Genomic DNA, 23,004 nt, shown 5'->3' on the forward strand with positions numbered 1-23,004 from the left:
AGGAATATTCTAATGTTGTGAGCCTGAATCAGTTAATCCAATAGGGACAGTTCAATGACACCACAAAGATGAATGGGTCTGTGATTTCTAAGACAAAATGTATTTTAAAGTCTTATTGATTGAATTGTTCTCCACATCTTGTCAAGTAATGCAGATATCTACTGTAGGGTATTCTGTGCTCTGGGGTCATGCCTTTACATTAATAGATGGGTATATGATCTCAGAGTCCCCCAACTAATTTGCTTTATAAAAGTGTAATACTCAACTAGAAACTGTTGACTTTTGCTAAATTTGGAAATCAGATTTTGTTTTGGGCACCTCAGATAAACACTGAAAAAAAGAGGGCTACTGGGTTTTGCCCATTTTGTTATCCAAGACACTTGTACAATGACAGGCCCATAGTTGATGCAGGTCTCCTCTGTTGCTCCAAGACCTGCTGGATTGGCCTGAAGTGAGTCTAGATTCTCACATAATCAGGGCACTGGACTTGGGTTAAACTTCTTGTTCCTTTTGTTTTTCCAGCTCAGGCATGGTTGTGGCTTGGTTGCTTCCCCTTCTACCTGTCTGATGTCTCAACTCTTCCATTACTTGTGTGAAAAATTGCCTGCATTGAATTTCCTTTGTTTCACATATTTGCAGTGTTTAAGATTTCCTAGTTAAATCCTGAGTGAGACATGTTCCCAGCTCTAAACCAATTACTAGCAAGGAAAATAGGGTTTCCAGGTTAGATGAAAGCATTCAGGGTTTACTCAAAGATGAAAACCTATTACATTTCCCACATTTTTCCTGGGCGTGGATGACTGCAAAAGATGCTGCTTCTGTCTAAAAGAGCAAGGGCCGGCAGTTTGTGCTATGCAGATTATGAAATTACTTTTCTATGTTCTTTCTAAGATTCTGCATATGCAATGGAGGGGGAAATTATTGCAAAATAAGTGGTAATTAGAAGGGAAATTTAAAAATTTGCATTTGGTTCCTGGATAAGTCTATTGGGCTGCCCTACCAAATACGATAGTCTGGGGCACTTAAACCACAGAAATTTACTTTCATAGTTCTGGAAGCTAGAACCCCAAGAGAGAGGTGCCAGGAGGGTTGATTTCTGTTGAGGCCTCTCTTTGTGGCTTGGAGTTAACCACCCCCTTACTGTGTCCTCCTGTGTCCCTTCCTCAGCATGTAGGACTAGAGAGGAGACATGAGCTCTGTGGTGTCCCTTCCAGTTTGGATACTTATCCTATCAGCTCATGGTCTTATCACCTCACTGAACTCAGCTGATAGCAGGTGATTGAAGGCACGTGCACAGCTGTGGTCTAGAGACAGGGCTTTGCATCTGGAAGCAAGCCAGAGTGCGAGGACCCTCCCTGAGGACAGAGGAAGGATTATGAATGGAGTTCACAAAGAGAGTTAGGAATGGAATGGATGAAACAATAAAATGTAGAAAATTGATTAATAAGAGCAACTGTGGATTAGGTTAATAATTGTACACTCTGATAACAGACTATAAAGCCAAAGGGAACTCTTAACCTCTCATCCTCCAAAACAAAACTAAAACCAACCTCTGAGGTAGATGTAATTAACTCTCTTTTAAAGATGAGAAAATTGGCACTTAGAATTTGTGGTACTCATCCCAAAACAAATGAGAAGTTTGTAAGTAGTGACTTAGCCAAAAAATCTGTTTAGTATTTTTTGTAAAAATAAAAGAAACAGGTTTTCGTTTTCACCAATAACTTTATTGATTTGGATGTTTTGAATATGTTGGCTATCTCCCACTATTTGGTTCTAGTGGGTAGAAGCCAGGGGTGCTGCTAAACATCTTCCAGTACATATATGACAGCCCCCCAGCAAAGGATTATGTAGCCAGAATGTCAGTAGTACCAAGAAACTTCACAAACCACTTGTAATACATTTGATCAGTCACAGCATGTTCTCCATACACTGAACAAAATTTACTTTTGCATTTCAGTTGTGGTTTTACCTTTCTTGAAATAAAGCATAAGACACCAACAATGTTGCATATATTCTTCCATCTTCAATATTAAAATGGCTGCACAAAAATTCACCAATTTTGATAAATTTTTTTAAATGCATGCTGATACGACAACAGTCACAATCCAATCTAACAGAATTTTTTCGAATGCAGTTAAAGACAACTAAGCACTAGCAAAGCCATTGTACAGAAAAAAAAGTAAATGAACTTTTTGGCCCGCCCAGTAATTGAATTCTGCAGTTTTAGGACCACCCACACCCATTTTCCCAGTGACAAAGATGTTGGAAGCAGTGGATTGAACCTTTGCAGTTGGACACGTCTGTTGGCACCTACCTATCAGCACATGTTTTTGTTGTCTTTGCCTATGGACAATGGGGCAATTTGGTGGGGGGGTAAGCAAAATACAAATATATAACAGATAAATTCCTCTCTATGGATTTTACTATAAATAGAAATTCTCTATAGCAACAATGTGGAATGGGCAATGACATTTAAACTTTGTAGTAGGTTCAAACTTCTCAAGTCATAAAGCCCAATGGGCAAACTCTAACCTTTTAGTTGTAGATTCCATCACAAAATCTCAGATAGTGTGATGCCCGGAACCTTAGAGAAATCATGGAAGAAGGTCTTTAGATGTCTTCTTTTGACTTTGGTAGGTGTTTTATCCCACCGGGTCCTCTGACGTGGACATCCTTCCATTGGCCTCAGCTGAAGGCCTCTGTCTTTTTTTCTGTACTTTGAATGCACAGTTCATGCTACTTCCCACTGTGACATGACCATGAGACATGTCCTACAGTCTCTATCCCTTCTATTTTCTCCCTTTTTACTGAGCTAATTGAGGTGACACTGGTTAACAAAATCGTACAGGTTTCAGGTGCACAGTTCTGCGCAACACATCACCTGTACACTGTATTGTGTGTTCACCCCCCAGGTCAAGTCTCCTTCCGTCACCATTTATCCCCCATATACCCTCTTCCACTTCCCTCCCCACTCTGGCCATCACCACACAGTTGGCCATGAACCTGAGTTTCTCTCTCTCTCTTTTTTTCTTTTTTGCTCAATCCTTCTACTCGCCTACCCACCCACCCCACCTCCGACAGTTGTCTATCCCTTCCCTTTATCTCTCTTCCAGTTTCCTCTCCATTCGTGAAGCACAGGAAAGGTTTGGCTGCCCTCTCACCCCATGCCTCTCTGGGTTGCCAGAACACCTGGGCAGGCCGCCATGAGCCCCTCTGAGATGAAAACCCACCTATTTCCTATTGTCCCTTCCATGCACTGATGATGTGAGAATGCCCAGCATTTCAGTGAGGTGCTGAACAACTATATTCTACCTCCAATTTTTCAAATTAACCGAGGACTTTTTCTTACCTGACTCTAATATGAATTATGGGTAGTGAAGGGCAGGGTGTACAGCGCTCTTGGAATGTTTTTATCTAGTCTGATGCCCAGGGCAGTTGGAGGGCAGGAAAATAGCATATTATTAATTTTTAAACCCTTAAAGCCTCAGGACGTGATGCCTTTGTTTTCACATTTCAGAACAGCTCTTCCATCTGGGGGCAAGGCCAAGTTCATAAAGGGTACCCATGTGGAGGAGAGTCACAGAGATTTTTAAAAAGACAAGAGTTTCATCTCACTGGAATTATTTGATTTCATACTGAATTAAAACCCCACTTGTACACTATTTCACAGCACACAGTTCTGATCTACACAGGTCTATGTAAGTTTGAATTCTTTTGTCGGCGACAAACAATCTAAGGCAGCAATATTCAACCTTTTTTAAAAGTCTGGTTGCATTCATAAACTCATTATTAAAATTCTGTGGCACAACAAAAATGTATTTTATTTTTTGCTGATTGGATTAAAAATAGGTATGTTTTATTTATTCACACCGGTCATCTATTGTTGTGTTAGCTGTTGTTATTTCTTTCCGTTCGACATGGAAGAAAATGACAACAGCTAACAGGAACAGAGGCCAGTGTCCGTGACTAAATAGTCAGGTATTGCATGTCTGCAAAATTCTTGTTGCACGCTGCTTGAAAATTGCTGACCTAAAGCAGTGAGTGGTTGGCCTTTTTATTATGTGTTTGGGACTTTTTTTTTCACTCTCGTCCAATGACTACCTGCAGTAAAATCATCTGAGAGAGCTGTTAGAAATTAAGATGCAAGCCTAACATGGTTTTACTGAACCTGGGCTGGGCCTAGACAGCTGCAGGTTAACAACTACCCCCAGTGATTGTTTTGCTAATTGGTTTGAGAAACTCAGAGGTAGGAATAGATTGAGCTGAACTATTTCACTTTCCAGGGCAGTTCAAACAGGAATATGGCTAACTGAAGATACTTCTTTTAAATTAAAGAGAAAGTATCTAATATGTACTCATTCGATTGGGAAGCCTTAAAGCTTATTTATGCCCCACATAGTTCTAAAGATAACTGCACTATGCCAATGGAAATTTAGTTTAATTGGAAAATCCTCTACACTTAGATCACCCCAATCATGTTTAAAGAGATGAAATTCCATAGACTGTCCAGTCTTTTTCTTCTATGCAGACTGTACAGTAAAGTTGCCACATTTTTAAAAAGTGTTGCCTCTCTGTGCTTTATAAATGGATCATCTTAAATACATACACATCTGCATACATGATGGAAAGTACTCTCCTACTTCCTGTGCAGAAGAGAAATAGTATGTGAGTCCAAATCCTTTGTTTATTTTATGGTTTAATTTCATGCCTTCATCACCAAGAAGTGAAATACACTGTATCAGCTTGCTAGGGCTGCCATTACAAATTACCACAAACGTGACGACTTAAAACACATTTATTCTCTCAAGAATATTCTGGAGGCCCAGCCGAAATCAAAGGCTGTAGCCTTCCCGAAAGCTCAGGAGAAAATTATTCCAGCCTCTTGTAGTTTCTAGGAGGTCCGGGCATCCCCTGGCTTACAGCTACAAACCTCCAGTCTCAGCTCTGTCTTCGTACGCCTTTCTCCTTTCGTGTCTCCATCCTCCGATTATAAGGACACTTGTCATTGGACATAGGGCCCACTCAGGTAGTCCAGAATGATCTCATCTGGAGATCCTAAATTTATGTATCTACAAAATCCTCTTTCCAAATAAATCCTTATTCACGGGTTCCTGAGGTTAGGAGGTGAACATGTCTTTTAAGGAGCCATGATTCAATTCACTGCATACATTTATGGATGTCTGTCATATTTGGCATTTGAATATTTTTCCAAGAATGGCTCCATGCCTCCTTTTCTGGCTGGTAGCAGAGTGACTAATGAGGAACTAATGGCCCAAGGAAGAGACCAAGTTGCAGGAAACAGAAATTTAGATCATCCATCTGCCATCACAAGGGCTGACTTTAATCTTTTCCCTAAATCCTTCCAAAACTTGGTATCAGTGGAGTGGGCTCCCGCCCATTTGTTTACCTTAGAATGTGAAGCAAACTTAGCTTTGAAACTGGGGAAGCAAATTCTGTTCAGTCTGTGGAAATGGTGACTGATGCTTCTAAGTGAACTTAAACTTCTTGCTTTAATGAAGGCATCACAAGTGAGTAACCACTCATCTGCCAGGCACCAGGTGCTGTTCCAGCACTGGGGCCGCAGACTGCCTGTCACATCATCAGCTTTAATTATTGCTCAGTACTTAAAAAAAGATGAAAGGAGAAGGAGAGCCAATTAATTTAAAGCATAGATGGTACATCTTTTTCAGTAGAGTTTAATTTAAAATAAAGTGTAAAATAGCCTTTAAGCAGAATGCTAACACAGGAGGGAAAGAGAAGAAATATGTGAAAGAATTACAGATGGGGATCGGGAATGTGGGCTGATAGCGTGGACGGTTCTCCATGCCCAGGGGGCCGTCGTTCGTCCTGCTACAGAACTGATTAGAAATGGTTATTACAGCACAAAAACATGCACGGACGATGATGTCATTCGCCGTAAGAACATAGTAACAGGGACCGTAGGCTTTGAACCACTGTACGGCTCCCCAAAGGCGGCATTGGCTTTGCAGCACAGGGACCATGGTGAGTGTGCCCAAGAGAGTAGGATGGACAGACCGCAGAGCTACATGCATAAGACTGTGGAGCAAAGTGAGTACCTCCCTTGTGTGCTAGAAAAAATACCCCATAATTTACAGAAATTGAATCACACAGATTCCTTAGTTTCTCAATCGGATGAGTCCATGCTTTGATGTCTCACTTTTGAAACAACCGATTTCAGAGATCATGGTTTAAAAATTTATTAAACACTGCTCAGGCGAAAGAAATGTAAAATGTGTGTGCAGCAGGTTAGATGTTGAAGAGCGGTTTGACTTGGACGTTTGCGATGTCAGGCTTCCAGGACTCAGTCCAACATCAATTTAGAAAGCCTGTGGTCTTTATATGGAAATATGATGCTAGGATGATTTTCAAAAATCTGCAACACTGAAGAAAAGAAATTTTGATCATAAACTTTCCAATTTAGAACAATGACTTAGGAAAGTTATCTTGTGAAATATGTCATTACTTTTTAGGTATAACACTGAAGTACTTTTAAATTTGAATTATTAATTGCAGTTCTCCAAAATATCTCCCATGTCTCCAAAAAGCTTTTTCTTAACAGTTAGGTGGCGTTGTTAGAATTGGCACAATTTGTAACTGTTTCCAAAATCTCTGTGCATGCGTCTGTTTTGCTTTGGGAAGATGGACTCAAAAACATCCTAAGTAACCAGTTACCATGAAATTCTGAATCCTCTCCTATTATGCATATGACAAAGGTATGAAACCAAAATGGGCCACCTGAGAAATTTTATTTTTATAGCTTCTGATTGAGCAAAAATACTATTTATAATCATCTCCTAATCATCATATTTCAACAAATCAAAAATGGTACATCTATATATAACAAAATAAAGCCAAGAGTTTGTTGTCTTTGTCAATTGTCTTTGCTATCTCTTTAAAAAAAACATTTCACACCTCTGCAATGAGTATTTGGCTTTGAATATTTATCACAGAATATGTTCTTTTAATTTTTTAATTTTAATAGGGCTCTTAACTACGGAAATAATGTATCAAGTATTCTAGCAAAGCAACTGTTTTATTTTGTCCTTGCTTTTCGTATATTAAATCTGAAAGACTTTGAATCCCTTTATCAGTTTTGAATGATCTCAAAGAACTATCCCAAAGGTTTCTAAAATTGAAACTATTTGGAAATAGTTTTCTCCAGGCAAAACATATATAACCAAACTCTCAGTCTATAGGAACTCTAGGTGGAGTGTTGTTATCTCAATAGAAATGTCTTATCTTTTGAGGATTAAAATTGCTACAGTGTTTGCAAAGAGTTTATGTAGGGTAATACTTAGATTTAAAAATTAGGCTATATTAATTGGAATGCTTTTTGCTATAATAGTAACTGTTGATTAACATGGTTAATGTTCATTTTGTTACATTTTCAGTACAATTTTCTAAAGACATTGTTGAGTGTTTTCAGAATTCTTTAACTCGTGTTTTAAATGGGTGTTCTTTTAATAACTCAAAGTGAAAATACCCCCAAAAAGAAAGAGGAGGGACTGGAAATATGAATTTTTTTCACTACAGAATCACTTTAACATCAGCCTCTCTGGGTGACTCTGAAAAGATGTGTTGGGACCTTTTAGTTACAGGTGATCTCTTGGACAAACCAACTGCACTCTTAAATTTAACCCCAGAGAAGTTGAGTTTTACCTGAGGTGAGGAGTAGTAAGGCTGGGTTTGAGTCCTAAAAATAGTCAGATAGAATTGACAGTATGGAGATTGGAGTTTGGGTGAAATAGCCTTTCTATATATTGTATTGGTGATATTAGAAAAGTAAATGAAAATATCCACTACACAGCTCCTGTAGACTGAGATTTCTGGGAAAGAGAGAGAAGCGCCAAGTTTTATAGGGGCTACAATCACATAAACGTCTTAAACATTGACTGTGTGTTGAGCACCAGATTCCTACTTCATTAGCATATAAGTCCTACAGATACCAAAACTCCAAATAGTGTGTGTGTGTGTTCATGTGTTCTGCAGAGACATAAATGGTAGATAGTATCTGACGTACTAAGATAAATGAAATATCATCTGCCATTCCTGAATGTTTATTAGTTGACTATGTACTATAATGAATTGCTTTCTCTAAACCTACATTAATTAACTAACTAATTAATTAATTAATATGTTTGGACTCAAAGATTCTTACTCTATTCATATAATGTTAATTCACATTTGGTTAGTAGGAGTCTCACGTCCAGATGACCCCGGTGTTCTTTTGACTTTTCCTTATGTTCATGGCACAATAAGATAGATGTCCCCGATTTATCTCATAGTTTCCTTACTCCATCTCTGGAATTAGGCATTTCTCCAATGAGTTTAGGAAAGAATGGTATTTAGAAACCCAGATACATTACTAAAGGGTCATTGCTTCTAGGTCTTCTTAAGTGAACATAGATTACAGATAATCCATCCATATCAATTTCTGTATCTATCTATCTATGTTTTATTTTTATTTTTAAAGGTTTTCTTTATTTTTAGATAGAAGGGAAGGAAGGGAGAAAGAGGAGGAGAGAAACCTCAATGTGCAGTGGCCCGTGCAGGGCACGCGGGAACCTAGCCAGCAACCCAGGCATATGCCCTAAATGGAAATTGATCCAGCAACCCCTCGGCTCTCAGGCCAGTGCTCAGTCCACTGAGCCACACCAGCAAGGACACATCCATCGATTTTTAAGAGTAGAGTCAAAGGTTGGTGATGAAACTATCAACTTTGCTAACAACAGAAGTGGACTGAATAATCAGATTAAGTTGGTGACTATAATTAGTTTTTCCATAACTCCTGCTCTTGCCTGGCTTGGGCATAACCCACCTGAGGGACTAGCTGAGACTACAGAGAAAGAAACTCTACCGAGAATCACTGTCTCACACACACTTATGGTATACTTAATATATATCCTTAAGTTTGTTTTGAATCATTGAGTATTTTACTCATAAATGTTCAGGACTTCCAGAATAAAATATGAGGAAGATGAACTTCAAATTATTTTGAAAATATAGACACTTAACGTCCAAGTTTTTGAAGTAACAGAGATTTCCTGTACAAGTGCTGTAATGACTAATCCATTGTCCATGTAAATGGTGTGTTATTATCCTTTATTGCTAATCCAACTATTAGGAGTGAGATTATAGATTAAGTGGAAAATTTATACATAAATTTATAGAGCAAAATATATATTAAGTAGACGTTGTTTGCCATTAAAAATACTGTCAGTAGTCTACCTTTTTTACTAGACTTCATCTTAAAATATGTAAGGACATAAATTAAATTAATATGTATTTTTTCTTCTTGACCCAACCTGTGTGTCGCCAAGCAAATGGGCAAGGAAATAGCTGCAAGACAAATTATACGTTTTTGCTTTGATACAGGCTATGTCACCATAACAAATGGGAATTAAAGAGCCATTTCTGATATCATTCTTCAACAATATATTCCCTTTGTCACTATTCTTCACATTGTATTTTCTCTAAAAAACAAACACTTTTTAGAGGGTCTATGTTTGAGACATTTAAAATGGGCTTTTATAGCCCTGGGTGGTGTAGCTCAGTGGATTGAGCGCGGGCCTGCGAACCAGAGGATCGCGGATCGATTCCCAGTCAGGGCACATGCCTGGGTTGCAGGCCGGTTCCCTGCAGGCCAACTCCCAGCAGGGGATGCGCGAAAGGCAACCATACATTGATGTTTCTCTCCCTCTCTCCTTCCCTTCTAAAGATAAATAAATAAATAAATAAATAAATAAAATCTTAAAAAAAATAAAATGGGCTTTTATAACATTTGATTGTTAGGAAGAGCTTCTTGAGTTTACAAATCATGGTTCAATAGATTGCTTTGACAAGGAAGGTTGATGGCTTTTTCCTCCTTTCACATCTCCTTTAAGAGTCAAACCCTGTGCATAAGTGCAATCATTTAAGTTCATGATAGTTTAGGGGCAGAAACATCAAGTAGCTGGAATAATTAAGACATCTCTATTTCTATGTTCTTTTTTAATGAACAGCTGACTTTCACGGTGAGAATATGTAGTAGGTAGCACATAATATTTGCTCATGGTAAAGAGAGATTTATTGGAGTTAAGCAAAGCTAACATCTGGGAAAGTGGGGGGTTGTACCATTTAAAAACCTTGACTTCTTATTCACCATTATTTATGAGAGAAATTTGACATCTTCTGCTCTCAGAGGTTTAATGGAGTCCTCCGAACAACTGCCTAGACACACAAAATGAAGTGGGATTCACTCTGTGTAAGGAATAAAGGAATATACAAAAGTCTTTCATCGCAAGGTTAAGCTAAGTACAGTACTTAAAAAGAACTCTGGAAAAGGAAAGTTCTTGCCAACTAACTTGGAAAATATTTTTTAAACTACCTTTAAAACTCTTGGCTTCACTTGGGAGGGCAACTATATTCTGCCAGCTGTTGTAGGCGATGCCTGACATGGGTGGTCATCATTACCTGGCTGGGACTGTGGGAAGGTTACTTTAATAAATGAGACGGGTTCCACCCTACACCTGCTGCTGTCTCGGTACGTTTAAGGAATTGGGTGCAGTCACTGATGAGCACTATCTTACTGCTGAGAATTTACTAACAATGAGAAAAGCTCCTAAAGCCCAAGAAAGGGCAAATGTGAAGACTGCCTTTGGACAGAGGAGCTGGGCAAGGGGAAAGGAAGCCTTTTAAACAAGGCCATATATGGCATATTGTAATAATTCACCCAAGCTGACAGGTTCTGTTGACTTAAATTGGATTTTTTTCATACAGGAGTAACTATCCTAGAAGATGAGGGGAAGAAGCAAAAAGTAATATGATTTCACCTTAGGGAGGCTAAAGGTTTTACCTCACAGGATGTTTATCCAAACATTATAAAAGTATGGTTTAGATCAAAGAGATTTTAGGTTAAAGTGGAAGTGAGTTAGCTACAGGAAAGCAAAATGAAAAGGGTGGTTCTGAATAATTTAAATATATTGTAACAGCTAATGTGGATAAGCAGAGTTGGTGGTAGTATTGTTTTATTTGTTGTGTTAATTAAAGTCTTTGATGAAAGAATATAATATATTATGTTCACTGAGTTGCTGACTAATTTGTTAAAATAGAGATCTATACATAGAATGATGTGGGTATAAGGTAATCAACTTGAAGAAAAATTAAATTGAGCATGTATAAATTTCAGTAAAATTTAGTTTTCCAGAAGTGATGTGGAAAATGATCAGATGTCAAATATGAATCAAAAAGTACTGGAAATTATGAGTAGTAGCAGTCTAGAAAAATCAGTGTGGTTTTAAAAGTGGCAGAAATGGCCATAGAATCTTTTTTAAAAAATAATTCACAGTTCTTTATTTGGCAGAATGAAACCCATAGCTTTTCAAAACTATTCATTATGAGATATATCTCAACTTGGTACTATTGACCCTCTTAAAAGCACATGGCCACTCTAGGAGAGAGACACTCCATGTTTCCTGCGACTGAACTGAAAAGTCAATGATCAACACTCCTCTCTGTCCCTCAGAAGACACTCAGTCTCTCCTGTTTCCGTGTCTTTTGAATTCTTCCTGGTTTCTCGTCTTCATTCTCTCGAACCCTTTATAAGTGTCCTCAATTCTTTCATCCCATAGCCTTGTGAGGATGGCTCCTCTCTGGCCTCTCTCTGATGTTTCCAGTGGCTCCTCTCTGGCCTCTCTCTCTGCATCCTGATGTTTACAGTGATATTTCCTCTATTCACTGTTTACACCTCCACTAATTGAATTTCCTAAGACAGACGATCAGCTCAAATTGGCTTGTGTAAGTTTCCTTTCAGTTTTAATCAGTCATTGGGACTTGGGGGAAGGTGTAGTAGGATGTTAGTTCTGTCCTTTTCAGGTACAACAAGCCCTGATTAGAAGGCAAAGGACCAGTCTGTCTGCACGTGAAAGCAGGGAGCAGTGGCAACACTGCTCATTTATTTATTAAAAATAATATTAAACTTGGATAATTTGAAGGCATTGAATTGATCATTGGGAATAATGAGGTAGACAATAAAAATATCATGCCTGTCCAGTGGGGCCACATCAATCAAAGATTCTTACAGAGAAAGACCTGTCCTACAGGGCTACTGCTAACATTCTAGAATAATCTTTGAGAACTTTGAAAGTTAAGAGACTCTGTGAATATTTTCATTATAATAATATATCAGTTATAGAGCACATCATTGAATTTCCTTTTTCTCTCTATTTTTAAAGATTTTATTTATTTACTTTTAGAGGGGAAGGAAAGGAGAGAAGGAGAGAAATATCAATGTATGGTTGCCTCTCATGTGTCCCCCGCTAGGAACTGGCCTGCAACCCAGGCATGTGCCCTGACTGGGAATCGAACTGCGATCATGTGGTTCGCAGGCCTGCACTCAATCCACTGAGCTATACCAGCCAGGGCTCCTTTCTCTTAATAAATTCACTTTAATGCATTATGCTCAGCATGCATAAAGGAAAAGTATTTTTCCTTTTTTGAATAGGAGCTTAAGCCAAAAGGAGTATGAAAAGATTCCTAGGAAATAACGTGCACTGTTTGAACTGCAGCTCTTTTTGGTCTGAGGGGTACAAGCACATTTCAAGACAAATTTAAGAAATCATAACTAAAACTTTGGCCAGGAGGACCCTAGCAAATCACAAATATGCAAGTCAGAGTTTCACTCGTTAGATACACGAGTTTGTGATATAATGTTTTCATTCGCAGAAACCTACTTGTAACAATAGTAATAACAACATTGTAATAATAATAGCAATAATTATAAGTGCCATTTCCTGAACTCTTACTATATACGAAAAACTTGTGGATACCGTATGTGGATTGATTCATTTAATTTTCACACCAGCTCCATGACTTAGGTCCTCTTACGCGTGTGCTCACTGCTGGGAGGGCTGGAGCTCAGTCCTCTGCCCTAGCTCACATAGCTATTGTGTGGTGGCGTGAGGGGTTGAGCCCAGCAGTCTCACTGTAGATCCACCATGTTTTCTGAATCTCTCACAGAACACAAAGAGGTTTATGTTCTCTCTTCCTTTTCACATCTGTACTACAGTGAGTAACTTGCATCTTCTGTTATCTGTGGGGAGTCTAGTCATCCATGGGATAAGACACATGGGAGTAAAACATGGTGTTTTTCCCTAACGTTCTGTAATGGAGACAGTGCTTTCTGTGGACATGAGTTACTGCAGATCCCTTTATAGTGGCATCTTTCAAATAGTCTCTAGATAAGAGTAATTGGTGCCGTGTTATGGCATCAAAGATTTTTACCTGTAAATTTAACCATATAAGTTGTTTACCTGAAAGTACAGGTTTGATTTTTAAACACATGATAAATTAAGGCATTATACAAATAAAATTAGTTGCTTGAGTTTCAGAAGACATTTTAAAAAATATCTGGACTTTTGTCACAATGAGATTGTGGGACAGTGTGTCTTTTTAAACTAGCCAATGGTTTTTTAAATGTGATACTAGTCAACCCTTATTTTCGAAAAACTTATCTTTTCATTCGAGTCCATTGGTATACAAATCAATACTTGTCTAATTCAGCCACAGAATTAATAACCAGCTCAGTTGCTCAGATCTTAAGAGAAGTGGGAATGGAAACTTTCTGGAAGGAAACTTACCAGATGGGTAATGGCTGTTTCCATAGAGACGAGGAAGAGGCCGAGACTGAGGGTGATGGACTGTGGTGGCAGCAACGTCCCATTTTTGTTTTGTTTTTAAAGAAGAATACATTCATGTATTACATATGCACTTAAAGCTAATTTTAAATAGATTTAATCTTCTCATATGTAAGGATGATTATGACTGGAAGAGATAAAACTTATTCATCCTAAAGAAAATCAGTGCAGTGGAAAAAGTCAATTTGGGATCCTAAAATACAAAAATGTGGTCAATAGCTTCCAAAGGCATAATTTAGTAAATGGTTTTTAGATCTGCAGAGAACCTTATAAATCATATACATTTATATATAAATATATAATATATCATTATATACATATATGTGTATATATATATCCTTTAGTCTATGTATTTTCATTAATTAACTTATACATGTGGCTTAGGTTCTACCAATCAGAAGACAAGCTGGTTTTGTGGAGGAGAAATGCAAGCAGGGAGCCAAGCTTGGGAGAACTGACCTTCTGACCAATGTGGTGGCTGACACACTCCTTGTGTTGGGGACGTTAGGGTGGAAATTCTTGCATTTGGGCCTGGTGTCGGAGACACTGGGCAGCAAAGACAGATGAGTGTTCACCAGAGCAGTCCCCGGAGAGTGGTTGTGCATTGTCCCTGCTTTAGGCACTCGAGTCTGGTTCGCCGGTGCCACGAGCCAGGTGATTTCATTTAGTGTATTTCTCTTCTCAGTCAACCAGACAGACTGGATTCTGCCTTTATTTCTTTTGCTAAATCCCCTTGAGTGATAGAGTTAAAATTTTTGTTCCTAGTTTTTCTACTTGTATGGTATTCTTCTCATTGGAAGAAGCTATTCTATTTTTTTCACCAACTCATCTTTTTTTTTTTGTGTATATATATATATATATATATATATATATATATACCTTAAAAATTAATTTATAGATGATATACCTTAAACATCCCACAAGGCACTTACAAAATAAATATTAACTTTTGTAAACTAGGCATACTTCAGGTTTTATAGATAGACTTTGGGAGTTCATTGGAAATCATAGAATATAGACCAGTTTTAGTTTCCCAGTTAGTTATGTAATTTATCTTGAGAAGAATCTTAGGGCAAAAAGGCAGAGGCCTGAGATTGAAAACTCTATTTCCAAAATAAAAATGTAGAAAGTATTGAAGGATATTGAGAACAAATATGCCTAAATTCACAAGCTCTTTTATATTATAAGCAAAAACCCCCACTTCAGCCCCAAGTCATTAATGTTTGTCACAGTTAAGTGTTGTCACAGCTAAATCCAAGGACTTCCAGTGCATTTGTCCCAAAGGCCTTTCCATGTCATGTGATTGAGTCTTCATGAGAATGCTCCTGGACTCTTCTGCGTTGCAGCTGCTGTGTGCTTGGAGGCCAGGTTGGGGAAATTCAGGGGCAGGCTTCCTGCATTTGCTCTCACTGCTTCTACCACAGCTCTGGAGAACTTAGCCTCTTGTTAGCTCATTGCTCTTTCTCTTCCTAGATTCCACTCCAGGACAGAGACAGCACTAACAGTTTGCCTGATCAACTTGCAGAGCACTTCTAAGGTATGTCCCCCTAAGATGTTGATCAACTCCAAAATCTCTCACCAGTTGGTCTCTATCTGATCATTATTACCCTGTGTCTTTCTACTTGGTAGGAAGGACCCGTTATTACTCACTGTGACAAGTGTTAACCTTCAGCCCAGCCTCTCCCCATCACTGAAGAAACAGGACCTTTTTCCTTGATTTTCCAGTTGCTTATCCATTTTAAAGAAAATATTCTTTTTCTGTTTTCTTTGTTCATTTATTTATTTTTCAATTTTATTTTTTAGTTACAGTTGACATTCAATATTATTTTCTATTTGTTTCAGGTATACTGCGTAGTGGTTAGAGAATCATATACTTTATAAAGTGTTCCCTTGATATTTCCAGTACCCACCTAGCACCATACATTGTTATTAAACTATTGACTATATTCCTTATGCTGCCCTTTACGTCCCTGTGACTATTTTGTAACTACCAATTTGTACTTCTTAATCTCTCCACCTTAAGAAAATGTCCTTTTTATGTTGATTCATTCATTCAAGTATGCATTGAAGATACCCATTATGGTCCTGGCAGAGTTGTAAGGTATTGAGATATATGTGTAAACAAAGTGAATTTTGTTTGCAAAATTTCTGTCTTTGTGGAACTCATGTTCTCTTACAGAAGACAACAGTGTGCCTGTGAAATAAATGCTTATGTGGCAAGCTAGACAGAGTTAAGTATGGGACAAATATTGAGTGAGGCAAGGAGGTGGACTCTGAGGCTTGGGTAGGGATCATAATTTCAAATAGCATCATAGGATTATTATTGATTCAAGTTGCAGTTTTAAAAGATTTTATTTATTTCAAGAGAGAGGGAAATGGAGGGAATAAGAGGGAAAGAGAAACATCAATGTACAAAAGAGACATCTATCGGTTGCCTCTCACATGTCCCCATCCAGGGACCTGTCCCGCAACCCAGGCATGTGCCCTGACTGGAAATTGAATGGTGACCTCTAAGTTCACAGGCCTGTGCTCAACCCACTGAGCCACACTAGCCTAGGCCAAGTTGGCATTTGAACAAAGATCTGAAGGAGAGTGAAGATGACAAGGATGCATAGAGGTTTACATAGAGGAGAATATAAAATTGTTGATTAGATTCATGGAGAGTGGAGGGCCATGGGAAGTGTACTGGGATTTCTGGGCTCTATTAAGGGCTAACTTGAGGTAGGTGGGTATGACTATAAAGTTAGACAAATTAGAATGCTTGTTTGTGTGTGTGTGTTGTTGTCGTCTACATTCAGTTACACTACAGGTGCAGATGTGCGTGGAGTAGGCAGAAAGTTGTATTTAATACAAATTTGGGGTATAATGAAAGGAGAGGGGGTAAGAAAATTTAGACTGTGGTTCTACTGATTTACCGTAAAATTTATGGTAGATAATGAGGAAAAACAGCTTATTATGGGGTTAAAGAGAGATGTAGGAGAAATAACTGATTCTATCCTGGTAGTGTCAAAAGATTATTGGAAGCTTTCTTAGTAATATTGATAACTGCAACAATGTTTATGGAGAGGTTTATGTATTCTGGATGTGCAAAATGCTTTAGATAGATTATCCCTTTTAAACTTCACTAGAGACATATAGACACAGTGTAATTAACTTCATTTTGCAGATCAGGAAATTGAAAGTTAAGTTTTATATTAGGGCTGGCTCTCTCTCATTCTCTGGATCAATAATATAAGATAAAGTAATATGTTTGAAACCTGTCAACTGCTATACAAACATAGCTGTAATTCAAGTCCTCTATCCAGGCGACTTGAACATACACAACATGTAATTAATTAAATGGCTAAAGGCAGCAATGGTGACAAGTCTTCTGTATCCTCAAGAATAAGACTGAAATATCCTATGAATTTAAAAGTATATTTTTATTCTATGCTCAGTAATCTGATCTTCATACACATTCAGAAAAGCACTGTGTGTGAATACAGGGAATATTAAGCTGCTAAAATAGAATGTTTTAATTTCTAGTAACTCATTGTTTTCCTTTAAAAGATAATAGAGCTTGATATCTTATTTCATGGGCTTTAAAACATAAACCAGCTTTTAACTAAAATTTCACTATGTTTAATTTTAGAAATAAGAAAGCATGATGTATTTTCTATATAAATGTAAGATGGTAGAATATGTATTTATCAGTGAGTACAGAAAGCCTAGTACAATTTTCAAAGGCCAGCATAAATTAAGTAGCTTCTCCAGATAAGACTCTGAAAGGAGGAAATTAAAACTCATCAAATGAGTTCATAAAATTAAATTATAAGCTGATAAAGAGCTGCCTCCACCTCCGATGTCCTTTCCAACTATCATTTGTAATCCATCTGTTCAATTTAAGAAGAATGACTCAGCACTCCATGCTCAATGCACCTTGCTGAGAAGAAAGCATTACCAGAGAATGAGTCTTTTTAAGTGCTGCCTCTGGCACTCAGAGCCCGCTGGGCCCCAGGGATCCTAGATGTCATTTCTGTGGATGTAATAACCACAGGTGCACTGCTCTGATAGATATTTTCCCCCATCTCCCCTACTCTGAGTGAGTGGACACTCTACCCTCACTAGTTTGGGTAACTTCTCTTAATTAGCCATGCACTTGGCAGATTTAAAAAGGGGTTTTGAAAATAACGGGGTAAGATAGCCACACTAACCTCTAACCATGAGTATTTACATGACAGTGGACAAGTGAGAGGAGCTTTATCCTGTGATAATGCGTGCCATGTTAAATCAGGACGAAAGGCAGAAACTATCGTTTGAAGCACCTAACTCATTCCCATAGTAATGAAGAAGCATCATATACTTTATTTCTCCGTGTTTCTTCCAGCAGAAGCTGTCACTTCTAATTGATATGAGGGATAGAGGCTTCCTCGGCCCTGAGCTAATATACCTCACAGTTTCTTCTCAACCTCATTTCAACTGTATTCAGGAAGAACAACCACTTTATGTCCTTCTTTCTCTCCCTTGATAAGTCTCCCTAGAATCTCCTTGCAGCTTTATGGAAGATTTGATTTCAAGCTATTTAAGGCCATTCTCTCTGTGGAGAGAGACAATATATTAACACATGAAGTAATCTTACCCTTGAAGACTTGGGCTTGAGATCGTGTGACTCTGTTTTGCTATATATTCCCAGATGTAATAAATGTGTCCTTTTGTCTGTTCATTTTTGTTTTAACTGGTAAATTTATTATTGTTCCTGACTGGGATATCATTAATGCCCCGTATAAAGGTCACTAAGGTCACGTTCACTTTTTCAGTTTTCTGAACTATTTTTTCTTTCCTTCTGCCTAGTTCCGATTAATCTCAGTTTCATAATTAAACTGTGAGGTCCCTATTCTATAAAAGCTATCTTAGATAGCAATATTAGAGGGCCCATGCCTCATAGACTTCAGTGCTTGGAAACTACACACAGTAGCTAAACCTGTTGAGCATCTACCATATTTGAGAACACTGTTATTTCCTCTATATATTTTATTGTTATGTAATTGTTATGGTTAATTTTATGTGTCAAGTAGGCTGGGCCTTGGGGTTCCCAGATAACTGGTCAAATATTTGAATCTGTAGACTGAGCAAAGCAGATTATTACCCTTTCTAATAAGTTGATGACCTGAGTAGAATAAGAAGGCTGAATGAGAGAGAACTTTGCTGATCTGACCTTGGGCTGGGACAAGGGCTCTTGAACTTAGGCTGGAATTTCTACCATTGGTTCCCCTGGTTTGGGGGCCTTTGGACTTGCACTGGACTATACCGTGGACTTTCCTGGGTCTACATTTGGCCACCTGCAGATCTTGGGACTTTTCAGCCTCCACATTGCTTGACCAATTTCTTCCTGATAGCAAATGTCATGCCTATCTATACACACATACACACATGTTTTACATGTCCTATTGGCTCTGTGTTCTGGAGAATCCTTACTAATATAGTAATGCAATGTTTTTGCAAGTTTGATATTATAATCTCATCACAGATTAGAAAATTGAAGTTTCTTCAGAAAAGATATAATCCTAAATTTACAAGGCAAATTGGTTCTGGGTTTGGAATTTCAACTCAGTCTTGTGGGATTCTAAACCCTATGATGTGCTCACCCTATAACATTTGGCTTCAGAACCGCTGTTCAAATGCAGTGAGAAGAACCTGAAACCAGTACTAAATTGACTCTAAGACATATCAGCTCAACAAATACTTTCCTACAGAAGGCCGATTGCCTTTGGGAAGTCACACATCCCTCTCACTCATACTACACAGCTCCTACTTCCCTTCTTATTTCATATTACTTACATTCTCTACAAGTGAACCCTAGTTCAAGGCTAGCAAGAAAGTCAATTTATCATTTACTTTGTTTTTTATGCATTTTGTTTCCATATGAGAAATAGATAGGAATTTGTACTATTTATTATTCTTAAACAATTTCATTTAATTCTCACTGAATCTATGGTAGTCACAGTTTTAAATAATGAACACTGCTCATGTAGAACCTTTCTGTGAAAACTTTTTATGAAAAATAGTTAATCAAGATTGTCTTTCTTCCAGCTGATTATTATTGCACAGAGAACACTTGTGAGTCTAAATATTTTTTGAGATCTAAGAATCTCTCTGCTTCTATTCTTAAAGTTCCAAATTGGTTTGGTTTAACATAGTAGATTCATATTCTTGTTTCTGTTAATGGAACGTGCATTTTTTCAGTGAGAAAAAATTATTGCTACATTTGTCTTTTCATTTTGTCAGGTTAATTTAACATCTTCAAATAGCTTTCATGTCCTTACATACTGAATTGTCTATCATTTGTTTTTTATTTCCAATGGACTGGATTTGAACTCTGCTTTGAAATTATCTTGCATTTGTTTTGGACTCCCTTCTTCAAAGTTTATTTATTCTGTTTCTGGCTGGCTTCCAGGACATCTATTTAAGCAGCTCATTCAGTAGGTTTTATTGCCTCATGGCCTTAAAGCATATTCATGTGGATGCTCCCCAATTCTGTTTAAAATGGATTATTTTAATATTATATATAATTATTTAGAAATATATAAATAGTTATAATTTATAAATATATTTATAGCTAATAATGGATTATTTTAATTATTTTGCTCATAAAATCAAAAGAGAATATTTTAATGAGAATTTTTATTTTTTAACAAAATTTTTGTTGTTGATATTTCAAATAGTACATTTTTTGACCTTCACATTCACAATCCTTATTAGTCACATAACTATGATAATGATTGTATAGTTGAGTAGGAGAATAACTTTTAAGAGTAGTTCGTTACTCATGTTTGATTGATTTGTATATATATGATTTTTGTATTGATTTTTTATTTTCTTTTTTTTATAACTACTCAATGTTTTTTTTTTAAGATTTTATTTATTTATCTTTAGAGGGGAAGGGAAGAAAGAGAGAATTATCAATGTATGGTTGCCTCTTGTGAGTCCCCTGCTGAGAACTGGCCTGCAACCCAGGCATGTGGCCTGACTGGGAATCGAACCGTGACATGTTGGTTCGCAGGCCCGCGCTCAATCCACTGAGCTACACCAGCCAGGGCTGATTTTTTATTTTCAAAAATATCCCCAAATTTTAACTAAATGTTAGCTTCTTGAATATTGAACTAATTGTGCCCATTGTGGAACACATTTTTCAAAGAACTTAATTATATTTTAACTGAGGTGATTGAATTATTTTTTATGTGGCAGATGAGCTTCAAAATTCGAATTGTGCTAAAATTTACTGAAAAAGCCCTGGTTAGAGTAACACACAGCATTTGTGTAGCTTAAAGACTCTACAGGGGCATTAGAGTAACACTGTCTATTTTCTCATTTAACTTACTTAATACATTCCCATGAAGTACACAGTGGGACCGAATGTTGAAGAAGCACAAATAAACTTTTAAAGTTGCCAGTGATTCAATCTCACACAGGCTTCTTTGATATTTGCATACGCAGATCGTTTTATTTATAATTAAGTCCCCTAGTCATGTATTTGCTGCTTTCTAACTCCCTCGGTATCCTTCTGCTTTGTTGGAAAGTTCAGTCACATTTGACAACACCAATCTGGCATTTAAATGTGACAAATGGAGACACCATGCTCATTCTTCAAATAACATACACAAAGTGACATTCAAGGAGACTGTCTACTTCATGTCCCCTGTCATCTCTGTCTATGGCTGTCATAGATCAGGGGCTCCAAGGCTTACACTGAGAGCACCTGCTGTGTTCTGATTGACTTTCATATAAGAAAAAGGAAAAGATGAATGATCCCATTTTAAATGTTTGTTGTTCTTAGAAAGATAGTAGATAATGTATTGCTTGTTTTGATTCTATTCAATGAAACTGTATAAGAATGCAATTCAGTCCAAATGTAGTTTTTTAAAAAAGAAGAGATTTCAGTGGTTCAAGTCCAAGTAATCTTGATTGGATGCTCTCTCAGTGTATTGTGACTCGCCATTTCATTATGAAGCGATAATCTGCCCTATAAAAAGTTTGTTAGAAACATCTGTGGGTGACAAAGGGACCACATACTAAACCTGATAATCTCAGGGGAGGCCTGCATGGTGGGCCCTACAAACCAAAAATGACTATATCGGATGGTCTGAACATAAAAATTTCTAATTAAAAGCAGGTTATGGCAGCTAGTCATGTCCTAGGCCTGTAGCTTCCTTGACAAAGGCCAAGTTTTACTGTAAGTGAGGCTGTCTGCTGTCTTTTTGCATATCAGGTAACATCCTTGGGATGTCAGAGTACTCCCCTTTTTCTGGACCCCTCAGGGTACAGCCTCATACCAGAGCTTGAGACCACAGCCTCTCAGTGTTATCTTGTTTCCTGAATGACACGTCCACGTGATGTGTGCTTGGTAACTATCCTCTACCCACCAATGTGAAAGAAGTATTTGCATCTTCAGTTTACTCTTTGTCTAATCTCGGGGATTCCCCTGCTGTGCTTCCCACAGCCTGTAGTCTACCACCAGGGGGCTTCATGTAACTCCCTTACATCTCTGCTGTTGACTCTGATGTGTAAAACAAGCTGTGCAACTGCCATGCTCTGGACTACTTCTCAGCCCGTTGAAATGTTGCTTCCCAGCAATGGTCATCAATTTGGCTCAAATAAACTAAAAAATTCTCTGCTGGTTCAGACATTTCTTGCATCATTGATACACCAAATGTAGCCAGCCCCTCTCTCCTCTGATTGTATGTTTTTCCCAGCCTGCACATAGCTTGAAGCTCATGTTGAGTCAGCCTGGAAATTCTCCGTTTCTTTTTTTAAGTATGTTAATTAGAAAATACTCTCCTTGTCTTTCCCCCCTGTTTTATTTCAGTGCATTCCTGTTATTCTCTTTTCATTTCAGCTATCATTATGAATTCTGAGAGGTAAGTATGTAAGTAATATTTTCCATTTAATTATTGTTTCCAAGTGGAAGAAGGGACTAGGAACATTTCATCTTCCTAATTTGTTCCATGATATCTTCATGCCTATAACCATGGATTCAGACAACATTGAAAATGTGTCTGTCTAAGAGGCCGATAAATCACCTACATTCTGTTAAAACCTGTTTGGTGGGAATGAATGGCCAGATTTTCAAGTCCTCCCACTGTTTGAGCAACTGTTAAAACAACAACAGAAAAGAAAACGTGAGTAATTCAGGTAATAAGTACAAATCTGGTAACAAACTGTAGCTTGAGTGAATTGCAGTCTCAAAGAGTGAGTGTTGGGATCTCAGAGGCCATGAATTTAGTGCTAATTTTTCATTCTTGCTCAGGAAGCTCACAATTAAATAAAGAGATAA

The sequence above is a fragment of the Sturnira hondurensis genome, unplaced genomic scaffold (assembly GCF_014824575.4).
Source record: "Sturnira hondurensis isolate 20B ecotype Veracruz unplaced genomic scaffold, ASM1482457v3 Scaffold0003693, whole genome shotgun sequence".
NCBI lineage: Eukaryota > Metazoa > Chordata > Mammalia > Chiroptera > Phyllostomidae > Sturnira > Sturnira hondurensis.